Genomic DNA, 19,909 nt, shown 5'->3' with positions numbered 1-19,909 from the left:
AGCCCACGCACCTACAGCCCGTGCTCCGCAACAAGAAAAGCCACCGCCATGAGAAGCCCGCGCACCGCAACGAAGAGTAGCCCCTGCTCGCCACAACTAGAGAAAGCCCTCACGCAGCAACAAAGACCCAACGCAGCCAAAAATAAATAATTTTTTAAAAATACATACATAAAAAATTCTGGCATTTTATTACCAATAAAGCAGAATTCCTTCGCCCTGCCCTGCCCTCCTCTCCCACCCTTACCCCCCACACACACTAGTACGGATGCTTGCTTTTAAAAATGCATGTTAATAAAAATTTAGAGGCTGCAAAAAAAAAAAAAAAAAAAAGAACGAAAAAGGCAAATAAAGAGCGTTAGTGTCTGCACACCAGACTTTGTGACCAAGCAAAAATTCCTACCCACTTTACAATCTGGGGCTGGATGCGTCCAACCACAACTCTGATTCTAGCCCCCGAGCAGACACTAAATTCACACATACAAAGACTAAGCCTGCACTGTCCCTTCCAGCAGGCAATCGTGATTCAGCGGTATCAAGTCTTGTTTCCTGGAACCAAGTGGGTCTCTGCTAAGTTCATTCCTCTGCCAGCCCAGCCCACCTGAGGCTTCTGGCAACGGGAGAGATGGGGAAAGATTCGTGCTGGGCGGAGAGCCCCATCCCAGCTCCATTCTTGGTGGCGGTAGGGAGCGCTTTGTGGCCAAGCTGAAGCCCCACCTGTCTGCAGCCTCTCGTCTTGGCCTCTGCACAGAGGGCCACATGCTGGCCCAGTGGCTTTGTGGACAATCCAGGCAGAAGGCGGTGGGATGGGCCAGATGTGCCTCCAGGCATCCCCCACCTTCCAGTCAGGAGACAGACGTTTTATGAATTAATAGTTTGGGGAAGGCAATCTTGCTGCAAGTACGCCCATGGTAATATCTACATCTTAAGTTTTTACACAATATATCTTTTTTACTTTGAGATACCTGAAACAGCTCTCTGTCCCCAAACATGCCTTTGGAACTCTTTGGTTTCCTCTGTGCACGAGCCGAGCAGCGCCGTATTTTTTCTTCCTCCCACAAAGTAGGTGCACATTCTCTGGAATAACACATGGGTGCCATGAATGCTCGTGATGTTTGGGGTCTGGTGTAAACCCACATTTTATCCATTGAACTATTTCTTTTTTCCAAAATAGTGAAAAGAAGTACAAAACACAAAAGCAATTACACGACTTAACTTTCCATCTCTGTCAAGCTGTGATTAAAAGTGGAAAATAATACTAGCACTTAGGTTTCTTTCTCGAAAGGCAAGAAGAAAAGGCAATTTGTCGCGATGGTTGTTTTTTCAATGCCATAAACTAGCAGTAAAGAGAAGTGGAGAGAATGATGGGGGTGCCTGAGAGCACAGGAGCTAAAACGAAAGGCCTTTTTCATGTGGGACAAGGGTTTGGTGAGCACCCAGGTCCTAGAGCAATGGGAGATGTTCCCCATCGTGTAGCTTGGGATAGTCGTTTAGCGTCTGATGGCTCATTCTGCGCTGGTAGAGTCCAAGAGAGATTCACTGTCATCTCGTGATTTATAATAAGAAACACAGATTTGGTCTGGTCCCCTTCTGGCACAGAGCTCCTAAAACCCTTGGAATTTCTTAAGTGCTGAGAGTGATACAAGGTGTCTTTTGTTATGTTAATGAGATGACTTTTGGACACCTCATTAAGGATGGGAGCTGGTCACCAGAGGAACCAACCCTGTGCTTAGCAGGTTGGAACTTTCATTCCCACCCCCTGATCTCCTGGGAGGGAAGAGGGGAGGGAGGTTGAATCAGTCGTTGATGGCCAATGATTTAATCAATCGTGCCTGTGTAACGAAGCCTCCATAAACACCCAAAAAGACAGGGTTTCGAGAGCTTCCAGGTTGGTGCACTCGTGGAGACATGGGGGGAGTGGTGAGCCCAGAGAGGGCATGGAAGCTCTGTGCCCTTTCCCCACACCTTGCCCTATGCATCAATTCCATCGGGTTGTTCCTGAGTTGTAGCCTTTTATAATAAACCAGTGATCTCGTGAGTAAAATGTTTCTCTGAGTCCTGTGAGCTGCTCTAGCAAATTAATTGAACCCAAGAAGGAGGTCGTGGGAACCTCTGATTTATAGCCAGTAGGTCAGAGGCACAGGTGACAACCTGGACTTGCAATTGGCATCTGAGGCAGAGGGCAGTCTTGTGGGACTGAGCCCTTAACCTGTGGGATCTGACGCTGTCTCCAGGTAGATGGTGTCAGAATTGAGTTGAACTGCAGGACACCCAGCTGGTGTCCCAGGCACTGCTTGTTGTTGGAGCAGGTGCGCGGGGGACCCCTCTCCCTCCATGCATTGGAATTGGAATCTGGGCACTTTCACTCACCAAGAGTCTCTACCAATGAGGAGGACGAACTGGCTCCGGGTTCACCACCAAGGCTGTATGATCTCCCCTGGATTCCCTGAAGATTTTTAAAAACAAGCTTGGAGAGGTCCTCCCACGGCCATTTAGCTCTAGTCTACCTACTTTCATCTGTCCTGGTTTGCATCTGTTGCCCTGGCCACAGTTTAGGCCCTCTGAGGTCTCCCACGTGCCCACGATCCTTGGGAAAGCGGTAAAGGAACATCCTGGTAAAAGTAAAGAGGCTTATATGATTCTGTATCACACAGGACTGCATTCAGCTGCCCATAAGAGAAACTCAACAACCGTGGCTGTTGGCTTAATGGTAAAGGCACTGATTTATCTCAGGCAGTAAGAAGTCGGGGTAATAGAGTCCAGGTCTGGAAGGGTGGCCCACGAAGGCCAAGAAGAAGCCTGCCTGTCTCCCCCTCCTCGGAACGTGGCAATGACGCGTGCATCTCCAGCCCCAGCCCCTCACTCCAGCCAAAGGAGAAAGCAGCAGAAGAGGCAATGATAGGTGACTTCTGACTGTGTCCCACTGGCTGGACTGGAGTCACACGGCCACCTCTCCTGCACAGATGTCTGGGAAAGCGCGTTATTGAACGTAGAGCCTTGCTCTAAAAGACTGTCAGCAAGAGGAGAGTTGAAATGGGTGTTTAGGGACCCAACAACCTACCATACCTGCCCTGGTCTCTTTCGGACTGATGGTTCCTTTCTGTCTTTCTTTTTTAAATGAGATGTAATCGACATATAACAGTATATTCGTTTCAGGTATACAACAGAATGATTCCATATCTGTATATATTGCGAAACGATCAGTACGATGGAAGTCGAGTTAACATTCGTTCCCATACATAGTTACACAATTTTTTGTGTGTGGTGAAAACTTTTAAGATCTATTCTCTTAGCAACTTTCAAATACTGCAATGCACTATTCTTAACTATTATTAATGTATAGCATAGTCACCACGCTGTACATTGCATTCCTACGACTGACTTATTTTATAGCTGGAAGTTTGTACCTTTTGAGCCCCTTCACCCATTTCACCCACACCCCCATCCCCTGCCTCTGGCAACCACCAATCTGTTCTCTATGAATTTGGTTTGGTTTGGTTTGGTTTTGTAGATTCTACATATAAGTGAGATCATACAGTATTTGCCTTTCTCTGTCTGACTTATCTTACTTAGCACAATGCCCTCAAGGTCCATTCATGTTGTCACATATGGCAAGATTCCCTTCTTTTTTTTAATAGCTGAATAATATTCATATATATATATATACATATATATACATATATACATATATGTATACATATATATATATATATATATATATATATATATATACCCCACCTTCTTTAATGATGGTGTAGCTTCTGTCTACACTTTGCTTCCGTCAACAGGCTGGACCATGTGCAATTCAGAAATAGATCCTAACCAAACTCCCCAGGGTGTTTCTTAAGTCTTATTTTACTACTGACCTAGGGTTGAAAACCAAAAAGGCCGTGTTCGTTTCGTTGTTTGAGGGGCAGGAGTAGGAGGGAAGTATCCTATCAAACATAGAGGGGCTGAGAAACGCTTATACAGAATCTCCGCACCTCTGCCAATCTCAATTCTCATAGTAAGATTATTCAACATCCAAAGAATTGCTGAGCTAATTAACCTGTAGAGTAGTAAAAACTGCTTTCCGTGATAAGACATAGAAATCCCCATGGAAACTGGCTTACGTACTGATTGGGGAATGTACTGGTTCACATACCCTTAAAGTCCAGAGTTAGATCTGGCTTCAGGAAAACCCTGACCCAGCAGCACCATGATATCTCCAGTGGCATAGTACCCCCTCCCCCATTTCACTGTTCTACCTTCCAAGGCACAGGTTTCTTCCTTAGGTTTGCTCCCCAAGGCAGACACCATTGATGCCCCATTCCTTACGCCCTGGACCTGCCTGAGTTCGCGGGCAGCTATGTGAGACAATTCTCTGTACTCTGACAACTTCCTTCCTCCAGCACCCACATATCTTTGATGCTCTGCCTGGATACCTTCTCCTACCACAGGGGAGCTGATGCTACTGCAGGCTGGGAATTGATACTGGGGAGACACCGCCTTTCTCCGCAGCTACATACATATGTGGCTTGCGTTATATTTCTATTGGACAGTGCTGCTATAGATTCTGTGCAAAGTACAGCCTGTGCACCAAATCTGGCCCACTACCTGTTTTTATAAATAAAGTTTTATTGGAACCCAGCCACACCCATTTGCTTATATATCGTCTGTGGTTGCTTTGGCTGCAAGGGCAGAGATGAGTAGTCACAACAGAAACTGGCCTGCAAAGCCTGAAACTTTTCTTCTCTGGCCTGTCACAAAAAAAGTTTGCCGATCCCTGATAGAGGATATTGACCCTAAGGATATTTCTAGGCTGCAAAAATATTACTGGCTTTCAGGAAAGAAGAAAGGTTTGGTTATTTTTGGAATATATGAAAAATACATATTTAATATGTGTGTGTGCACATCACGTGCGACTGGTGTGTGTGTGTGTGTATTTTGGGGTGGAAAAGGGAAAGACGGAAGCCATGTGGAAATTAATGCAGACAGCAATGTGGACCCTTCAGCAGAACATTGAAGTCCCTGCTTCCAAGTGATGACTGACCTGACGTAAATTTTGACTAAAGTGAAAAGCGTTTCTAACACACTCTTAACAACTTGCCAGAGAAGTACAAAAAAAAAAAAATTCTTATTAGGCTCAGCGTGGCAAAGTAACTTGCTCAAAGTCACACAGCTTGTGGTCTCCGATCTTCTTTTAAAGGAAACTATCTTAAACCTCCCCTTCTCCCCCCAAAAAAGGTTACCAAATAAAGTAAAGGTGACAGAATATAGCTATTATTTCAGTCTGCCCAGAACACATTCTCATACCCCTTCTGCTGAGACCACCCCTACCACCTTTGATGAATCACTCTAGCCCTAGGCGTCTGGTATGTGGCCGTAATAACATCCCTGCCTACGTCCCCAGGAATGAACACATAAAGTAGGCTAGAGCTACTCTACTTCCTCCCGGACAGAGCAGTTGGCTCAAGAGGTAGGCATGTGACCCAAGCCTGGCCAATTGGAGACCTTTCCCAGAATTTTCTAAAGAGTGGTAGCTGTAAGAGTGTAATCCTGGGCTCTGTATTCCACTTACAACCGCTATGGAACAAATTATGTCAAAGCATAGTGGCATAAAAGAACCATTTATCATGCTCACAGATTCTGTGGATCAGGAATTTTGACAGGGCACCATGGGGAGGACTTGTTCCTGTTCCCCAATATCTGGGGCCTCAACAGGAAGGACTCGATGGCTGGGGGCCAGAGTCATGTGGAGTCATCTTCACTCACATGTGGTAGCTGATGCTGGCTGTTAGATGGGACCTCAGCTGGGGCTCTTGGCCAGAACACTTTCATGTGGCTTCTCCATGTAGCTTGGGCTTCCTGACAGCATGGCAGCCTCAGACTTCTGCCATGGCAGCTCAGGACTCCAAAGGCAATGTTCCAGCAAACGAGGCAGAAGCTGCATCGTCTTTTATGACCTAGCCTAGAAGTCACACAGTGTCACTTCCACTGTCGTCACAAGCCCACCCATATTCAGAGGCAGAAAACACAGACCCTACCTCTCAACGGGAGGAACGTCAAAGTCACACTGTAAGATGAGCAGCTGGGATGGGAGATACTGTTGTCATCACTTTTGGAAAATATAATCTGTCGTTCTCTTGGTAGTCATTTTCTCTGCAAAAACAAGGCCAAGTGCATCAGTGAGGGACCATGGAAAGAGGATCCGGCAGGTGAGGCCCTGGTTCTTAGAATCACTCTGTACATTTTAGAAGCTACGCCAGTCATCTGACCCCAAAGATTTCCTTTTTGCTTAAAAAAACTTTAAATGGGTTTCTAACACCTGCAACCATGAGTCTGGCTGATAAAATAAGTTAATTATTGATTTTGAAACTGAGAGAAGATTTCATTCATTCACCAAATATACATAAATATGTATACATGGTAATGTGCTAAGTACTGTGGGGGAAGACAACACCATGAGTAAGACACAGCCCTGAGTCACCCACAAGGGGTTTACAGGCTGTATTAGCTCAGGTTGCCATAACAGAATACCACAGACTGGGCGGCTTAAACAAGAGAAATGTATTGTCTCACAGTTCAAGAGGCTGGTAGCCCAAGATCAAGGTGTCGGCAGGGTTGGTTTCTCCTGAGGCCTCTCTCCTTGGCTTACAGACGGCCACCTTCTCGCTGTGTCCTCACGTGGCCTTTCCTCTATGTGTCTAAATTTCCTTCTCTTATAATGACACCAGCCAGTTGGGATTAGAGCTCCCTTCATGGCCTCATTTCAACTTGATCACCTCTTTAAAGGCCACATTTCCCAATGCAGTCACATTCTGAGGGATTGGGGGCTCAGGCTGCAACATATGAATTTTGGGGGTGGACACAATGCAGTCCATAACACAGGCTTTTAGGGATGATAACTGTGAGAGACTGGAGTATTGTTCAGCAAATATTTACTCCCCTCCCCCTCCCTCTTGGGCTGTTGTGCTCCCCTGCTCCACTGACCTTGGGCTTGACCCTGTGACTTGCTTTAGTCAATGGAATGTGAGCAGATATGATGCCAGCAAAGGCTTTAAAGGTGCTTGTGTTGTTTGGCCTGCCTTTTGCTCTCCGGTGATCTGCCATAAAATGAGGATGCTCCAGGGAGCTGCTGGGCCAAGGAGGATGAGGAGACGTGGAACAGGCCTGGACCCAAGCTACCGAGTACAGCCAAACTCAACTGAGATCATCAGAACCCCAGCCCCCGACCCCTACCCCGTGAACAGGAAATAAACATTTTAAGCTGCTGAGTTTGGGTGTGCTTAAAACTTTTGTTACACAGCATGACTGCAGCAATAGCTGACTAATGTGATAAGTAATAAAGTAAATTACTGCGCCATGTAGACAAAAAGCTTTTCCTCCATGCTGAATTTTATTTGACCAAAGATTTCAAATAGACAGAACTCCTTTTTTTTCTAATGGTTAAACAGATGAGCCATACATTATTTTGAAAATCTAACGTACTTGACATGGAGGAGAAGATTTTTCCAAACACACTGCATGTTTTTACTTTCAAGAGGATTATTACTATTTCGTGAGTGTCAGCAAGGCACTAAGCGCTGACCTGGGATTCCAGGAAGCACAGTTCATGTCCAGAAACCTCAATACTGGAGTCACCTAAGGACCATCAGACAGATGAGGTCATAAGCTAAGAATTTCTTAAATATGTGAAAGGATTGTGAGTAATTATGTAATTATGTTGGTGATTAAAAGACCAAGTTGGCATACCTTCAGTCTCAGGTATGGTTCCCTACATATTTCCAAATTGAAATGTCTCAAAGCTTGCACGGCCCTGGTATGGCCAGTTTCTTATTTCTAATCCTAGGAATCTGCTCCCGAGGTTGGAGGCTCATCTTACACCTAGTGGGGTCCAAACACTGGAAGCACCATTTATCCATTCTTATCTTCCTGATAACCTGCCAGGATCTAAGACTTATAATCAACTGCATGGGATTTTGAACATTAGTTGAAATGACACTTTATATGGCCTCCGGATCGTCTGTTTTATTTCATTTAGGCTCACCCGTTTCCATTGCATCTATAAGCAAAGGTCATGACCTCTTTTGAAAAGGGCTCAACGGAAGGGAAAATAGCAAGTCTACATGTTGAAGTAAAAGAATTTGGTTCATAAAATAAAACTAAGGCGACAGAAGGCAAAGGGAGTTTCCGCTCTTTGAAAAGGGGCTTTCTCAGCACAAGCTTGGAAAAAAATGTTGATGATTTATGCAAATTAGAGAGGAAACGTGCCCCGAGGGATCTTGGCGCAGAAGCTCAAGTCGGAATTCTGGATTCGAGGCTGGCGGTGTCTCTGATTCACTCTGTGACTGGGGCTGAGCCATTGAACCTCTCTGTTTCTAAATACCCTCATCTATAAACGCGGGCTAACAACCCTGTTCTTCCTGCCCCTGAAGGGGAGGCAGTAAAAATGAATGCAATGTCGAGGAATTACTTCTAAGAGCCATCGATTAGAACTACAGCATATGGTCTTCATGGGAGCTTGTTTCTGCCACAGATTTTTCCCTGGTCCCTATGATCACTCCAGCTAGAGTGCCGCAGAAATCAACTTCTCTCTTCCGCTATCTTCACGTGCCGCTCTTAAAAGCACAGAGGTCCTCAAAACAGAACTCCTGCCTGCTCTGGGCGTGCATTACGAAGCCATGGCTCCTGGCTCTTTTCGACACAGGGCCACGCAGCCCAGATTTTCCGAGACGGTGGTGATTTAAACTGTTCTGTCCCATTGTCAGACCGTGTGTCGTAACATGTGTCAGAGCATGTGTCCTGATCATTGCTTCAGAAAATACGGTCACTCACACCTTCACGGGAAAGGAAGCACCTGCTTGTTGCCTAAAGTCCTCTTTGGAAACGGATGGGAATAAGCAATAAAGCTGTAGGGACCAACTGATCGATTGAGCAGTGGATATAGAAATAGTGGAGGGGGAGGGGGGAGAGTGTTCATTTGACTCAATCATTACTACGTGCCAGGGTCGGGTGGGGCGAGTTGTCTGTTTATTAAGTAGCTAAGTTTGTGCTGGGCCCTGGGCTAACAACTGCGGTTACAGAAACTGATAGACAACATCCCTGGCCTTGGCATCTTACGGTACAGTGAGGAACAAAGGCAGGTAGCAATGAACAAGCCAAGGGCGTGCTTTCAGGCTGTCACGAGAGCAAGGACAGTGTGTGGCAACACGGGGAGAGCTTCACAGAGGTGGTGCCACCACAGCTGAGTACTGAAGGACGAGCAGAAGCTTACGGGGGTGGGGGGCGGGGGTGTGTGCTAAGAAGGAGCAGGCATTCCAAGCAGGGGGGCCCTGCGAAGACCTAACCGCAAGCTCTGTTGGTGTCCCACCCGTGTCCCTCCACCCGACCCGGAAGGCACCTGAAAAGATTTCCCAAACACAATGAGGACTTCCTGAAACCATCAGAGGGAGTTCTCAGGCCGCTGAAGCATGCTCAGCTGGCCACCATATGGGCGAGCAGATCCTAAGTGCTTAGCTTCCCAGAAACAACCCTCAGCTAATGCGGAATGAGAGCTGGGGTGTGCTGGAGCAGTGGTACTAGCTCTGGAGAGCCTGAGAGCCTGACTGTTACATATTCAGAAAATTTGCAAGCCGAGTGTTAAAACATTGGTAGCTTCCAATCAGCCACACTGGGAATATTTATATCGTGGCCACTGGCAAACACTACAAATTGGGACTTTCTTTGTTCTCCCAGAAAGCTGGTTTACCAGCTGGATGGGAGTTGGTGGGTAAATACTCCAGCTTCCTCACCCCTCACCGGGGCAGTGCTGAGGGGTGTGCTACACAGGATCTCAGAGAGGCACCAGCAGAATTGAGCCCCAGTTGCCCATATCGGTAACCTGCTCACAAACGTACCGTATATTGGCCTTCCTCCCTTCCCTGTCTTGATTCTCATTCCCTCACTGTGCTTCCTGGGATCACCTCTCTTATGGCCCCAAATCCTTAACCAAGGTGTCTCCGGTCTTGAAAGATTTTAAAGAGGGAAAAGGCAGCAAGATCAAGTTTGTGTTTGAGGAAGGTCCCCTCCCACTGGGGCCTGTGTGACAGATGGAAACAAAGGGAGGCAGGAGGATGGTAGTGATGGTTTCGAAACATGAATGTACTTAACACCATTGAATGGTACACTTACAATGGTTAAGATAGTGGGTTTTATATTATGTGTATTTTACCACAATAAAAAAAATGGGGGGAAAAATTGAGGGGGGAGAACCAAGAACTAGGTCAGCGGGCGAGTCCAGGGAAGAAATGATAAGAGTGTTGGACACCCATGGGAGATGCCACCCACAGAGAACACGATGAAGCTGTCCTTGCCACAGCACTGCTTGTGGATCAAACTCTGAGCACGGCCGATGTTGTAGGAGCAGATACCAGAAGAGGAGGACGAGACCCAAAGGAAGATTGTATCAAGGAAGACAAGGTCAAGGGAATGTCAAGAAGGAAGTGTCACCAGGGTCACAGGCCAAAGAGAAGTGGTTGTGAGGATTAAGTAGGTTAGGGTTTAGTAGCTGATACAAACTTCTCATTGACTCCTCACCAGAGCCCTACATTAAATTCAGTGACCTTGATGAACTCCCTTATTAATTCTAATAGTTGGATTGTAGGTTCTTTTGGATTTTCTATGTGCACGAGCATGTCATTTGAGAATAATGAGAGTTTCACTTCTTCCTTTCCAATCTGGATGCTTTTTCTTTCTTTTTCTTGCTTTATTGCACTGGCTATGACCTCCAGAATAATAATGAATAGAAAGAGTGACAGCAATCATCCTGTCTAGTTCCTGATCTCAGGGGGGAAGCTTTTAATATTTTACCATTAAATACAGTGTTTGTTGTAAGCTCTGTTTGTACATACTCCTTATCAGATGAAGGAACTTCCATTCTCTTCTAATCTTGCTAAACGTTTTTACCATGAATGGGTACTGAATTGTATTTCTGTATTTCTCTGGGTGACCCTGGGAAAGTAACTTAAACTGTAAAATGACCTACTGCTTTTGCATTAGACATAGCTGGTTTCAAATTCCAGCTGTACCATTTTCTAGCTGTGATTCTGGGCAATTTAATTAAGTTTCCTCATATAGAAAATGGAGACAATTATAACTCCCTCATAGGAATCTGAGATTATTTTTTGTAAGTTCAAGAGCCCAAGAGGCTGGTTTTGAAGCAGGACTAGGATTTAACATCCAGAGCCTATGGAATTAGCTCTCTGCAGAGGTTGATGTTCCCAAGAGCCTTTCCATCTCCTGCCCCTTGCTGAGGATTTCCCAGAATACTTCTGATGATGAACTGGGGATGGACCTGAGCTCTCCCAACCATGTCCTTGCACTTTGCCCCCCAGGACTAAGGGAACAAACATATAAGTGGTTGGTCCACTGTGATAGCTAGTCTCCAAAAATGCCCCCACCCATGACCCATGCATCCTGGTATTCACACCCTCATGTAGTCTCCTGCTTTTGAATCTGGGTGAGCTTCTAACTCTCCTGTAATGAGGTGAATCCGCAGAAGTGATACCACATGATGTCCAAGGCTAGGTCAGAAAAGGCTTTCTAGATTCTATCTTGGTCTTTTGGAACTTGGGCAACCACGGAAAAAGTGATACTATCCGAAGACCACCATGCTGGAGAGGCCACAGATAGGAACCACATTCTACAGTCCCAGCTGAGCCCAGCCTTGGAGCCATCCCCACCAAAGCACTACACTTGTGCATGAAGCCAACTTGGACCCTCCAGACCAGCACATCCACCACCAGAGTGCCACCGAGAGCCCCTAGTTGGCCCCACATGGAGCAGAAGAATCACCCATCCTAGTCCCGTCCCAATTCCTGGCCCACAAGATAATGAGATACAGTAACATGGTTGTTATTTTGAACCACACATTTGGGGGTTGTTCATTGTGCAGCAATAGATAACTGGAATATCTACCTTATGTGTTTAGTCTTTAGTCATGGAAATACGCTAAGCAAACCTGTCTAGTGCTCAAAACCTATGACATCCATCTCGTTTGACCCTATTCTAACCACTTAAGTTAACCAGATTCAAGTATGCCGTATCGAAGTACTGAGAAAACAGTCAGAGAAGGAAGTTGTTTCACTCAAAATCCTCTACATGCCTTTGTGTCTTAAATACTTCTATTAACGAGAAGAGGTGTAAACAGATAATCCTTATAGCAACTTACAACGTTGGTACCATTAGGTCCAGCCATTTTTTTAAGGTTGAAGAAACGAAGCCTCAGAGAGAATAACTAACCTGCCCAGGGACTTCCCTAGTGGTCCAGCAGGTAAGACTCCGCGTTCCCAATGCAGGGGGCCCGGGTTCGATCCCTGGTGGGGGAACTAGTTCCCACATGCATGCCGCAACTAGTCATGCCACAATGAAGATCCTATGTGCCACAACTAAGACCTGGTGCAGCCTAAATAAATAAATATATTTTTTAAAAAAACTACTCGCCCAGTATCACACAGCGAATTAAACGGCAAAGTTGGGACTGAAACCCAACACTATAAACTGCAAACCAAGCTTTTTTTTTTTTTTTTTTTGGTCTGGGTTGGGGCACTTTTAGCTGGTAATCAGGGGAAATCATTCATAGTAGCACAAGGAACAGAAGGGAACTGATGAGAAGAACTCAGGAGCAGAAGTACAGGCAGGTCCCCACAGCGGGCAGGAGCCGGGCACTGGACGCCCTTCAGGAACCAATCTTTGCCCTCTCTGGGGCCCTGTTTCTGAAGGCACTCTGTTTTTTACCGCATTTCTTTATTATTCTCTGCCTTTCTGCAGACTGGCTTTCCCTGGCCTGGCATCCACAGGCTTGAACGCAATGGCCCCACGGTCAGACAGGGCTGACTACATCATTTGTGGGGCCCAGAACAAAACTAAAATGCAGGGTCCCAGCCAGGGGCTGGGACCTCACTCTCCCCTTCCCCCGCACGCCCACTGCCTCCACCCAAGGTACTCGCTGGCCTCCAAGGGATCACAACCTCCATGCTGGGACACATTCGGTGCCTGGATCCTCCGTGGAGGAGAGGACCCTGCCATGTGTCCGGCCAAAAGTGCTGCCACCTTGCCCCACCCCCAAGGCACCGTGAGGCTCCCCAACCCTGACCTTCCCAAAGTTAGTACCCAGGGGCAAAGGGTGGTAGCAGTCCCAAGGCCAGGGTGGTGTGTGGGAGGCCAAGCAGGGCCAGGGTCACGAGGAGGTGGGGAGCTGGCATCCGAGGACCCATCTCAGGAAGGTGAGCCGGGGTGCAGGGCGGGAGGTGGAACCATGCAGCCAGCCCTGCCCTGACTGACCGGCTTTCTCTCTCCTGATCCCCCATTTCCAGGGGAAAAAAAAAAAAAAAGAACAGAACTGGCTCAGCTAGGGGCAGATTCCACCTGCACCTACAGCAACATAGAGGCTGCTGGCATCCCAACCCCACGGAGGAGACAGAGGGCGGCTCTCACAGAACTGGGATGTGAACCAGGGAACAGAGCCCAAAAGGTCCCTCTCAAACTCTCTCCTACCACCTACTAAGTGATGTCATACTGTCTGTCACATACCCTGTGAGTATATGAGCAGAGGTGGCTGGCTGGCCACCCCAGTAGCCATCCCCCCTTCCGTAGTAACCTGAGGCAGCAATGGCCTCAAGCTAAAAGGTACCATTCCTCGGCCTCCCCTGCAGCAAGAAGTGGCCAATGAGACATAAGTAGAAATCATTAGGTGGGACTTCTGAGAAATCTTTAGAAAGGAGGCTGACTCAGCTGGATGGGGGTGTCCTTATCTCCCCTTGTCTCTCCCCTTCTTGCTGCTTGAACGATTCAGATGGAGGAGGTGAGTTTGGGGAGGGTGGGTTCCATTGTTCCACGAGGAGTCCTCAAGGGTCTGAATTAAGGATGGTCGGATGAGGAAGAGCCCAGGATAGACGTTAAGGAGGTAGGACCTACAGGATTCGACGGTCGGGACCACATCCGGTACCTTGCGCGTGCCAAGCGAAGTAGAATGTAAGCTCCGTGACGCAGGGGCTGTGTCTCTGTCGCTTACCATTGCACACCCTGGGCCACACAGTGCTGGGCACCAAGTGCCTAATCCCTAAGTGTGTTCCAATAGATGAATGACGAATGAAGGAAGCTGCCCCAGGAGTCATTTGGGGGCTTGACTCCTAATGGTTCAGGCGCACCCGTCCCCAGGGAGCCCCTTGTACCCATGGAATGATTCCCAAGTACGACTTCTCTTGCTCTGTGCCACCTGTGAGCGCCCGCCATCCCCATGCTCAGACCCAGGCTGGGTTTTTGGGGACCCGGAGGACGAAAGCCATAGGAATGCCACCCTGCTCCGAGCTTTTCCCAACTCTGGCTCTGATGTGGTTTGCAGGCCAAGTTAATGCCCCTGTTTCCACAACATCACTTCCTCTGCAGCGTGAGAAAAGAGGAAGAAAACTCGCTCTGTGACTCTCCTCTTCCCCCAGGGAAAGCACAAAGCTGTTGGAAACAATAAAAGCAGCCCTGTGTAAAGGGGAGACTTTTGTCTGTGCAGTCAGGGGTTGCTGCGCCCGCGACTTCCTGCAGGGACATTCGGCAGCTTTGCAGATAAATAAATGCTCACATGCAGAATGACCAGCCTAGAACACTTCTATGAGTCTTTTCTCCTCCCCAGGCTGTACACAGATAATAAATCATATGAGCGTCCTGAACCTCTGGTTCAGCATCACTTGTCACCAGTTCCCCCTGCACGAGGGGTAAGTGAATTTCGGCAAGAGTGTGTGCAGCTACGATCTGACCAAGTAGGATTGAGGCCTGTGGCCTCCTTGGAAATCCCTTGATGTTTCCAACCTGGGCTGGCCACAAGCTGAGGTCACAGGGTCCTGCTGGTCCCTCCAGACCAGACTGTAAAAGAGGCGGCTGAAACCCCAGCCTTCTAATCAATATTGGGTTGTTACTTAGAAAATAAACGCTTTCATTTCTTGGGTAATTATCATAGGAACATGAGCCAAAATAGACAACTGTCAGAAAGAGAGAAAGACAAAGGAGGAAGGGAGGGAGGAAGGGAGGGCGAGAGAGAGAGAGAGAGAGAGAGAGAGAGAGAGAGAGAGAGAGAGGAGGGAGGACAGACTATATCACTAATCAGAAACAGAGGCTAGCCATTTTCCTCCTCCATGTTCTGCCTAATATAGTGACTTACACCACAGAGGCATTCAACAGATGTTGGAGGAATCAAACTGGAAGGGAGAAAGTTTACTTTCAGGTAACCGGAAATGAAATTTGTCCTCATTTCAGGCTGCCCAATTAGTGACACAGAAGGAACAACTTGTTAGGTTTAGAAAACGGGGGCGGGGGGGGAGATGGCGTATGACAATATGGATTACCTGAATATATGCATTTTTAAAACTCGCATCCTCTCTTTGGCTACCGGAAGGAGTAGGACAGCCCAGAGCACCAGCGGCAGCTCTCCCAATGGCAGATACGGTCCCGCTGCCCAGCATCTCGGAGCTGTTGGTTGAGGTAGATGACTGCCTTCCAAGAGATGTGACCTCACAGCTGGTGAGGGCTGGGACTCTGGAACACGCTGCACAGACGCACGGATCATGGTGTTCCTTATGTGGTCTGTGAATTAAAAGATAACCACTGAGCTGCAAGTCACGCTCCCCCCACGCCAACACCACCACCACCAGCCTGTGGAAGGGAAGTCAATGAGCCACGTTTGGTGGGTGTATACTCTTTTCCTGGGATATGTTCAGAATCACTTCAAATGCAGCTCCAGGCTGCCTGACCCTGAGCAGAAGCCTACGGAGAAGGAACAGGGTAGGGAAAATGGCTGAGATCAAGTACAAGCTGCTTTGGGTATGTGCCCCAGCAAGTTCAAACGCTGCCAGGCTGATTGGCTGGGGGGAGGGGTGGGAGGTTAATATATTTTTGAATAAGAGTTTCCTGTTATCTGCAAACAGTCACAAAACAGCTAGAGATTTTATTAAGGTAAAACAGTCCTCTTAGAAGGAGCAGTGGTTGGGGCTGTTTTCTCTAAAATCACTTGCCATCAGTGATTCTGTCAATCATTTATTCAGACACCCATTCATTTCACCATTATTTATTAAGGCCTACTGGGTACCAGTCACAACGCAACGTGGAAAATATGTAGCCCTCAAGTGAACACTAAGTTCTGGAGATGGGTCTGTACTTTTGATTCCAATGTGAGTACTAGCATAATGTTTAACCACCCCGGACTCCGGGACACCTGGGTTCAAATTCCTACTCCTACTAAGTCATTTAGCTTGCTGGGTGACTGATAGAGTCAATTAACTGACCTTTCTCTACGCCTCAGTTTCCTGATCCGTAAAGTTCAAGGGCTTGTAAAGTACTCGGCACAGCGCAGAAGTGGGAGCTACTATGACTATTTAGCGCAATCCCTCCACCCCACCCCAGCTCTGATCCGTGCCGCACTCCACCGCTCCGTGGTATTTCGGAGGCTGTCCAGGCCCTCCGCCGCTGGGCCGTGACCCTGGAAATCAGGTCAGGCACCAGTCAAGGCGGCGTGTGTGTGTGTGTGTGTGTGTGTGTGTGTGTGTGTGTGTGTGTGTGTGTGTGTGTGTGTGTGTGTGCGCGCGCGCGCGCGCCCGCGCGCGCCCGCGTGTTGGGGTGGGAGTGGGGGGGTGGCTTTCTTTGCGCGCGGCTTTCCCCAGGGCCTCTGGACAGTCTAAAAACTCACTTGGGAGGAGAGGAATGAGCGTGAAGTGGCTCTTTCGATCTGAGACACCCCCTCCCGGAGGAATCACCCCCTCCCCCCAGCCCAGCGCGGAGTGAAATCTTAGAAGCCGCCGCTGCCGGGTTTGAACAGAATGCCGGAGTCGGTGGAAGCTGGAGCTGGTCGGCCCGAAGGTCAGCGAGTTGTTTTGAGTTCTCGTACCCGGAAGGGGGGGAGGCAAGGAGGAGAGGACGCCGGGGCCCGAGAGACCCCGCGTCAGAGCAGAAATTGTTTGTGCTCCGGAACAGGCAGATAGGCGGAAGCCGCGACGGGGGCGGGTCACGTGCGGCGGTGGCGGCGCAGCTGGCGGGGGAGCCGGGCTGGGACAAGGGCTGGGACAAGGGCCGGGCCGGGCGGGGGTGGCACGGGGCGGCGGCTTTCGCAGCCGAGGGTGGAACCGGCGTACTCCGGGCGCTGAGAGCGAGTAGTGCCCCGAGCCCGGGGCGAGGGAGGTGCGCGAGTTATGGAGGGGCTGGGGTGGGAGACAGCGTGCTCGGAGCTCCGCGTGGTGCCGCAAGGGCGGGACGAGGGATTGCTGGGGGGTGGCACGGGGTACGGAAGCGGGCCCCCCAGGCAAGAGTGGCGATAGCGGGACCGACGCGGAGACTGCGCGGGCGTCTCAACCCCGAGAATGGAGGCGCCGCTCCTGTAGTCGCCGGCCTTGTTGTCTTCTTGCACGCAAATCCCGGAACGACCGGAACCGCCATCCTTGCCTGCGTCCCAGGGGTGCCCCATTACGCGCGGGGAAGGCTGCATCCCGCAGGGCGACTCCGGGCGGGGCAGGTTGCGGAGGTGGCTCCGCGGAGGATGCGGGCCGGAGTCGTGGTGCACACGACCCACGCGCCTCCCCCTCCCCCGGAAGAGCGGGCGAGGGAAGGCGCGGGCCATCTGTGGGGACTCCCCGGGGCTGTGGGAGCGGTGCGGGGGCCGCAGAGCGGGAGAGGGTGCTGTAGAGAGACCATTGGCCCTACCTTAAAGACAGGGGTGGCCTCGTGGCCGGGGTTGAGGAGTCTGAAGTTTCCCCAAAGTAGCGAGCGCTACTCCGGCGTGGGATGGAAAGAACACAAACTTGGCCGTCCGCCAGAGCCCTTGGGGACGCCTGACTTCGGTGCCGCCCTCCGAGTGGCCCGAAGTGTCCCCCTCCGCTCCGTAGTCCACGAGGTTCAGGTCCGAGGCCTAGAAAAGTGGGAGGGTGTGGTCAGGCCTCGGACGGGAAACCCACCCAAGTTCCTCTCCGACGCCACGCGAGAAAGGCGCGGAACAGTCGTCTCGCAAAGTTTCCCGCCCCCCTCCCATCGGGGAAGGGCAGCTCTTCCGGCGGTGGGGGCGGGGGAATGGCCTCGGCCCGGGGAGCGGTGCTAGTTCGTTTTCCCGCGACCAGGTAGCAGGAGAGAGGCGCGGGCCGCCGGCTTGTTCGCGTCCCCAGAGTGGCGACGCTTGGCCCGCTGCGACGTCTGCTCGGAGTCTCGGCAGCGGGAGCTGTGCAGAGTCTGGGACGACGCGAGACGCCATTTGCATCCCCCCCTCCCTCCTGCAGGTTGGCGGGGGCCGGGGTGTCGCCCGCCGCGGAAGCGTATTCCTGGCAGTGACACTGATTAGATGCTGTGTCGGTACGTGCACAGAATCGGGTGGGCCTTCACCTCTCCTGTGCGCATACACTTTCTGTTGGAAAAGTTGCGGGTTATCCCCCCCCACCCCCCCGCGCCGCACAGCTGCTGTCTCCAGGGCGGAATTTGAAGAGCACGTTTGCTCAGCCCGAGGGAGAGAGGATCGCGCCGGCGCGGGGAGGCCGCCGGGCCCAGGCTGCGAAAATCCAGCCCTGGCTTTGCGTCGAGCTGCCGAGTGCGGCGCTTACGCGCGCCCGGCCAGCCGAGGCCTGGTTTCCATCTGCCCCTTTTGCCTCCGTGTTAAGTTCGCCGGGGAAAACCCAATGATCCGTGCAGAGCCCCTCGGAGGAGAACACCTCCCCCCCCCCCCGCCCGATTCTGACCGATGGAAAAAATGACAGTATAGGTCAGAACAGGCTGCCCGCGAGTATTAATGCGGCCGTCTCCGTTCCCGGTGCTTGGGGAGGATGGGCGCCAAGCCAGGAAACCGCCGAAGGAGGAGCCTGCCCCTTCCCGGGCTAGAAAACGTGGATTCTTAGAGAGACCAGACAGACATGGGCAGACAGCTGAGAGAACTTAGCTCATCTAAATACAGGTTGTTAATGTATCTTTCAAGCAAGATAAATCTTTTTTTAAAAAATCAAGTAAACGTTGAGTCAGTTATAAATACTGTGAGAACTAGTTGATCTGTAGATGAAACTCCGCTCTCTGCCTGCTGTTAAACGTGTGTGCAGGAGGTGCCGGGCTGAGCATGATGTATCTTAGCACAGCCCGTGTGTGTCCTAAGAAACCGCGGTCCCCTTTGCACTCCACCTTCGAGGACTCTTACTATAACTCTAAACGGGGATTTCGTTTAGTTGTAGTTTCTATATGGGGGTTGCTTGCTCCTTGCAAACTCCCTCCTGAGGTTGTTTGTACTTCAGACTAGATGGTCCTGGGCTTTGGCTTTTATAAGCCCACGTTTTTCTCTTGCCTTTTTCTTTAACCTGCGTTCGTGCTGCTGGGTGCCGGGGAGTCCCCGCCCCCGGCCCCCGGCCCCAAACGTCTGCTCCCGCCGCCCTCGGACTCTCACTCGCGCACCACGCGGCCTCGGAGGAGGGGAAAAGTGAACGCTCCGGGTGGCGCTCGAGAACTGGAATTCTGACTTAAGGCTGCGGGTTTGTTCCGGAGGCTGGCCGGCAGCGGCTTGGGAGCCAGAGGCTGTGAAGGGGAAGCCCCGGAGGTGACCCTGAGGCTTCGGGAGCAAACCCGGAGGCACCCGCGTCTTTGTCTTTCGCGGGGCTGGCCGCCTGGCACGCACAGTTCCGATAAGGATCAACTGCGAGAGCGAGAGCGCACCGCCAGCACATTTCAGTGATTAGGCGAACGCCGGCAGCCACGTAAGGGAAAGGCCATTTGCGTTGTCTTTGAAAAGGAAAAGGCTGTCCCACCAAATGAATTATGAGTGACCTGGGAGAGGCCAGGCGGGGAGTGAGTGGCGCCGAGGCCTCCTCGGGGCGCTTCTTTGCCCCAACTCCGCCCCATCGCGCAGGAGACCCCATTTCAAAGGAAATGGGAAGCTTTTTGAAATTAGAAATCT

The 19,909-nt window shown here is 50.2% G+C and overlaps 1 long non-coding RNA gene across 1 annotated transcript in view; it reads right to left on the bottom strand.

Moving 5' to 3' along the window:
• Positions 1-18,244, bottom strand: part of LOC307180130 — a 59,394-nt gene extending 41,150 nt beyond the window's left edge. The window contains exons 1-4 of the long non-coding RNA XR_013825686.1: positions 17,695-18,244; positions 15,351-15,588; positions 6,024-6,138; positions 5,752-5,947 (exon numbers count right to left, since the gene is read on the bottom strand). This is a non-coding gene — a long non-coding RNA (uncharacterized lncRNA). The remainder of the gene's footprint in view (positions 1-5,751; positions 5,948-6,023; positions 6,139-15,350; positions 15,589-17,694) is intronic.
• Between the last annotated feature and the right edge of the window lie 1,665 nt (positions 18,245-19,909).

Source organism: Stenella coeruleoalba, assembly GCF_951394435.1.
Source record: "Stenella coeruleoalba genome assembly, chromosome: X".
Classification (NCBI taxonomy): Eukaryota; Metazoa; Chordata; class Mammalia; order Artiodactyla; family Delphinidae; genus Stenella; species Stenella coeruleoalba.
This window is presented reverse-complemented; position numbering and strand designations above follow the sequence as displayed.